The sequence below is a fragment of the Cibotium barometz genome, chromosome 3 (genome assembly GCF_041138505.1).
Source record: "Cibotium barometz isolate CiBa-2024 chromosome 3, ASM4113850v1, whole genome shotgun sequence".
Taxonomy (NCBI): Eukaryota; Viridiplantae; Streptophyta; class Polypodiopsida; order Cyatheales; family Cibotiaceae; genus Cibotium; species Cibotium barometz.
In genome coordinates this window covers 26,825,852-26,832,752 of record NC_141048.1, presented here as the reverse complement: position 1 = coordinate 26,832,752, position 6,901 = coordinate 26,825,852, and positions in this window count along the sequence as shown.

Here is a 6,901-nt window from a genome sequence, read left to right as displayed (position 1 = left end):
TCATTTTTTTTGCAATGATGTAGCCCCTTGGAACCAATTTGTCCAGATAGCTTTTTATGACCCTTGTGGCCACATCAAGTTGCAGAGATGGTAGTGTACGCTCCCATGAAAACGAACGGAGGATATGGCTTCCGACGATACATTTACAAGGGGAGACGTAGACTCATTGGTTTCTTGGTGTGGGTATTGACAAGGGTAGGTGTAGAGCGTGTAGAAACTTTGATATCACAACAACAGTGAAATCAAACTCAAGAAGAATCAACAAACCATCGTGTGATTCTTCCTGTAGAGCATGGTTTATTCACCAGATACAACAATGCTTGATGATCCACATAGAAAACAAACTTGGTGGCAAGAAGGTAATAACAAAATTTCTTTACTGCATATATCATTGCCAAACCTTCTCACTCCGTAGTGGTGTAGTTCATTTCAGCATCGTTTCGACGAGACGACTGGCAAAGCTAATGGGGTAGTCTAGTTTATGTTCTCCAGGTTGAGTTAGTACACACCCAACAGCAAAGTTTGATGCATCAATATGCACATGGAAGATTAAATCCCAGTTAGACATTCGCAAGATTGGAGCACTTGCAAGGGCCTTCTTTAATAACTCATATGCACGGTCACAATCTTCGGTCCAAATAAACTCGATGAGAAGCTTGTACAATGGTCGAGCTATCTCAACGAAGAATAAAATAAACCTTCGATAATAACCAACATGGTCCATAAAGCGTTGGACTCCCTTATAGTGGGTGGGTGGGGGCCATTAGGGGAAGGTTGAGGTCTATGGGGGCCCTTTAAGCTGCCATGAGATTAAGGAGATGATTAGTGTGAAGGCCAATAGGAAAAATACATGTGTACAAAAACGTTGGGTTGATTAAGACCCTAAATCTTGTGGTCAAAGGTGGAATCTTACCTTTTTCAGATCTGCCAGCAAAGAAAATCTTCAATATCTTTTTTTTAAATATTTTTTTAAAGGAAAAGTTTCAAAAAGCTACCCCCCCTCACTTCCCTCTTCCCTCCAAAAGTAGGGGCGTGTTTCTCTCTCCTCCCTTTTAGACTAACCCACTTTCCCCATCTACCACTCACTACACCCTCACTTGCAGCCCTATCTTCATCCCCAACTTGAGGAAAGCTCTTTGCTACCACCTACTCAGAGAAAGCTCTGTTATCAGCCTCTTTCTCTCTCTAGAGGAAGCTCTGTTATCAGACTCTATCTCTAGGTCTCTCTCTCTCTGTGTGCAAGCAGGCACCTAATGCAATCTCTCATTAGCTTTCTTTTGAGGAAAGCTCTTTGCTACCAGCTACTCAGAGGAAGCTCTGTTATCAGCCCTTCTCTCTCTCTCTAGAGGAAGCTCTGTTATCAGACTCTCTCTCTCTCTCTCTCTCTCTCTCTCTCTCTCTCTCTGCATGCAGGCACCTAATGCAATCTCTCATTTGCTTTCTTTTGAAGGTTTAGCTTTCTGTGTGTGTGTGCATGTGTGTGTGTGTGTGTGTGTGTGTATTGTGTGTGTGTGTGTATGGATTTGCAGCAAACTTCTTTGAAGCTTTAGCTAGCTCTCTCTCTCTCTCTGTCTCTGAGCAGGTATTTGCTTTTTTGCCATATTCTTAACATTCACTTTCTTTTCATTTGGGCCATCTATGGCTCTTCAGTGTGTACGCAGGCCATCATCCACTATCGAGTCCATGGCTATTTCCACATTACAGGATGATGAAGGTTATTGGATTCCTACCGTTTTTAAGCGGTTCATGTGGATAACAATGCAGCCCAGTTTGAGGGGCGCACACAAGGTTCCTCGAAGGCACATGGCTTCCACAAGCCATCACTGGAAAGGAAGGATCTTAGAATTCAAAGTTTGCAATAAGGATGGAAAGCGGCTTGCAAAGGTGCAACATGTTTACACCTCAAGCCAAATACATCTTGAAGATGAGAACTCACCACGGTTCCCAACTAACTGTAAGTTTCAGTCCTTGTTTAATGTTTCTTTGCTTTGGAGAAATGCTTGCATGAAGACTATGTGAATATCAAGAACTCCAATGTATTCTATTGTATGCAGATGTTTTCCCTTCAACATGTGTGGAATGGCAGCCTCTAGAATGTTTTACAGGGACCTTCGAAGCGTGTCATGTTGATCTAGGTAGGCTTATGTATGCTGGGGAAACAAGTTTCGAACTTGCAAATAGAGGAGTATTTTTCATTGCTACAACATATGTTGTGCCACAGAGGGGAAGGTTTGGAGCACTTGAGCCAATTTCTCCTCTTGCACTAAATAGCCCGGAATGGCCCATTCCAGACCCCACTACAATGGAGAGCTTTCAGCGCAGGATTTTCCATGACATTCAGTCAAGCCTAAAGGTTGCATATGGATCCCACAGGATAAGTGTATCTCTTTTCATGCCTTTACATGTGTTTATTGCTATTTTCAAAGTAGGCAAGTTCCATCGCACCCCAACAATGTGGATAAGCAAAGATGGGGCCTTTGAAGCTCTAGATACATTTCTAAAAGGCGATTGGACCACCAAGGTGGCAGAACATAAGGGCGATGTAATAAAGTGCTCAGCGGTAATGTCAATGGTAAGATGCAGGTATCAGATAGGCAAGCAAAATCTAACTATGGTGTACCCTATTAGAAGGTGGAAATGCTCGCATGGTGAATGGGAGGCTTTGGACTCTGATCTCTATGCTAGGGAGGAGGTAGAACTTCATATTGAAGTTCACCCAGGAGAGGAGCATACAGTGGTAGTTAATGATGATTGGAATTTTGCTCAGTTGAGAGATCGTATTGTCATGTCCTTTAATGTAAGGAACCAATTCAAGTTTGTTGTTTCTAATCAACCCATGCGTCAAAGGTCAGAGAAACATACACTCTGTGTGTCATTGGAGCCCCCTAGGGTCCTTAGCTTGAAAGACTGTTAAGTTGCAGACTTAGGTAACATTTTGAGTGATTTTGGGCGATAATTTGTAGCGGTGTACTTCTGAATACAAAATTATTGATTGCACCATAGTCCCAATGTCCTCTGTATTTCACTGCAATTTGGATTTTAATTTTGTTAATTTTAAAATTTTTAAGTATGTTCTATAAAATTATTAAACTTTATAGTGGAATGCTTTATAAGAATATGTTTTGCTCTATAAAGCTCATTTCATTCTTAAGATCTTGCAGTTTCTATTTCCCTTCAATATCCCGCCATGGCTTCAAGCTCTAACTCGCTATGCGCAAAACTTGAGAAAATTGGGCTCTCAGCAGGTGCAGGTGAGAACATCGCCATTTTTGAGGGGGTGATCGATATGCAAAAAACTATAGACCTTCATGCAGAGGCTTTTCAAGAGCAGGTCCAGTACATGAATGATGTAGTGGCACAATATGTCGTGCAATTGCCTGAATCCACCACTAAATGGGTTCCAGTGGACTTAATCAGGCATCTGTACCATGGTGACAAGTCGTTCCGATTCAGGCTCAACCGATTTTTGAAAGGGCTTACATCTAGCAATTATAGGGTCGAAGATGATGACACCGTTTATGAATTGCAGGTTGGTAATGTAGGCACCACCTTCCTTTCATGGGATATGATGTTAGCACTGTTTCTGCAAGAAGCCAGGGATACAGAAAAAAAGAAGGGAAAGGCAGTGAAAAAGGAAGTAGCTCTTGTGAAGGAATCCAAAGGCGAGGTGGAAGAGGTTTTCTCAGAAGAAGCTGAAGCATCCATGGCCTTGGTGCTTCTCCAACAAGGGTCAACTGAGGATGAAGAGCCTCATCGTGACCTCGAAGGGGATGAAATTGTGGAAGAGATCCCTGAGTTGGATGTAACCACTTTGAATCCCATCATCATGGATAACAAGGAATTTCTTTTCCTTGATGACATTTGTAAATCCTTGGGGTTAAGGGAGGATGAGGCCTTAAGCATATTAGCAATTGCGTCTGGTTTCTGCAAAGAAGACACACTTGAGCAACAGACTGCAGGTGTACAGATTGATTTGACCATGATCTTACCAAAGCGCTAGCATTCCAAGGTTATGATACAGAACGTACAATTGAGGAAACTGTTTCCAATGCTCTTGTTGCTATAGAAAATGTAGCAGCAGAGTATGAAAGTGTCCCTCAAGAAGCATTTCAACCACATAAGCGCTTGCATGTAGATACATCAGTTGAGCAGCGTGGAAGCAGTATAGACATATGCAACCCACGCATTAGCCAATGTGATGATGACATTGAGGTGGGTTTAAATCAAAGTTGTGCCTTCATATTTATAAGTGAGTTATTACTAACACCTGATTTTTTTCTCTTGTAGAAAGCTTATATTTTTGACAAGTTTGCTGCACGTGGAGGTGGAGTTCGTGTGCAATCCGATGGACGAGACACCTCCCTGATTCATTACCTTCCTAGCCTCTCTCCATCATTTATTCGAGTAATCCATTTAGAGTACTCTGAGGAGGCACAAGCAGAGCTCATCAAGTGTAAAGCTCTAAGTGGGGTTCTCACCGAAGATGGGCTAGCAAATAATGCAAACAAATGTATACTTATTAGCAGGGAGGCAGCCATGTACACATTTGCAGGCAACGACACCGGCCACGTGCTAAGCCACTGTGCCACTTCAATCTCCAAAGGTGTAACCAATCCTATTATTATAGCTAATAGCCTAGGTGAGAAAACCACACAGAGTGACGAAGCTAAAGAAGCTCTCAGAAATCTTCTCAGGAACTTGTAATTTTCTTTCTACGAAATCAATACAAAATGTATACTTTTTTAATTGTAATGTTTCTAAGAAGTTTGAACCATTTCTCTTGTTTATTTGTTGTGTCAGCACTGTGCCCTCTAAACTTTTGGCAGGCATGTGAATGTGTAGGAAATTTCATTGATAATGATCAAATATTTGTTCTTTGAATGTCACTTAACATCCAGCTGAAATCTGGCAGTACAAAATCTGAACAATTTTTAAAAAATCAAAATTTTTTATGTTTTTTGATATTTGTAAGCATATTTTTCATCAAAAAAGTGCACATAATGCTGGATAGAGTAAAAAAATTAAAAAAAAAGGGCTGTGCGCTACGGCGCGAATTTCAGCCTTTCAAATTGCAGGCCAGGCTTAAATTCGCGCCGTAGCGCACAACCCTTTTTTTGATCATTTTTTCACCCAAAAATGCATTGTGTGCAATTTATTTTGATGATTACTCTGCCTAGAACCATAAAAAAAAAGAAAACTGTTGCTTTTTTAAAAAATGTTCTATCTAATGCCAGACTTCACCAGGTGATTTTGAGCCCCAAATAACTTTTTTTTTGTCCCTGAGCTTTTCTAAGGCCTTATTGAGCTTTAAGCCTTTTTTTCGGACCGAAAATAAATTCAATACGTCAATATCCACCAAACGTATTAATATTTATAATGGTATCACCCATGATATTAACATAATTTGGCATGATGCAAAGATAATCCAAGTGTCCCCAGATTATCTAAGAGGGTAGAATAATATTTTTAAGAGGGCTTAAAATATATTCCCATAACACTTCCCGTTGAGTAGCACCGTGATGAGCACCCACCCATTGCCAATTATGAGGGGACACCATGCTCGCGCTCATCCTGCCGCTTCGACACAAATCCCCCCAATCCGGCTCATTTCCGCTATCAAGTAGTGGATGGAAATGTGGTCTTAGATGATGTTGGCAACAATGAGATGAAGTCTCAAATCCATGGATATAATCGTCGATCAATGGTTATATATCGACATATCGACGGTTATGACTACATGGCATAAACTTGATAAGGCTGAGAAGAAACGAGTCGTGAATCAAATCAAAAGTGAGTTTACGCCAACACCAAGTAGTGAAGAGAACCATCCTAGATGGATAAAATATCACATGGTGAACGTGATGAAGCACTACTCACAAGATATTTGGGAAGAGGAGTGTAGAAAGAACCATACAAATCCCCAAAGGTATAAGTAATAGGAGGAGGCCACAATGAAGCAAATGGAGAGCATAGGGAGCTCCCATCTTGGAGAGGCGATGGGTGGGTTGCTTTCCGCACTTTGTAAGAGTTAATACACATATCACTCACTTTTCTTTTCTTGGCATAATGAGTAGTTCATTTTTTTAAATAAGTACTCATGCTTCATACTTCCAGTTGCGAGTGGTCGATCGTGCTGTGAGTGATGTGGAGGAAAGGTATGCCCTATTGCATGGGACATATGCCCTCCTCGAGCAACTTGAGTGAGAGGGCCACAACATGAATTAGACGGATGTGGTGAATATGATACACTTCTACATTTTCCACCCATTAATTAGTTTTTCCTCACTTGTCATTTCTAAGTTTTTTCCCCTCGAATACTCTTTTGCAAGGACTAGTGTCAAACCTTGAGTACACCCCATTGTGCTGATGATTAGGAGCTATGTATAGGAGTCGAGCCTAGTGCTTTTTGTCGGCTCTATGCCTCTTTTTGTGTACTTTTTGTCGGCTCCATAATGAGCTATGTAACTTTTGTTACTTAATAAAAATTACCATTTTATGACCTTTCAGTAGTAGAGAACATGGATGCACTTTGTAACATTGGTATACAGGTACACCTAGCTAGAGGATTGCACCTGGGTGTACTATTATTAAAAAAAATAAAACCTGCATCCATGGATATAAGTGTCAAAATTATGGTCAAAAAACGCATCATTTGTCAACGTCGAAATACGAGTCGCAATAGTGGTCATTGTCAGCATCAAAACAGGCATCCTAATAAGCGTTTAAATTGTGGTCAAAAAATAGCTTTACTTTTGATGGTTATATTGACGATTATCTCAATGCCACATTTCGACAGTTTTATATTGATGCTTTTTTTGACGTGCATATTGGCGCTTTCATGGATTTTTAATATATTCAAAATCATCAAAAAATGTCAAAAATCAACCCGCCTATCATATAT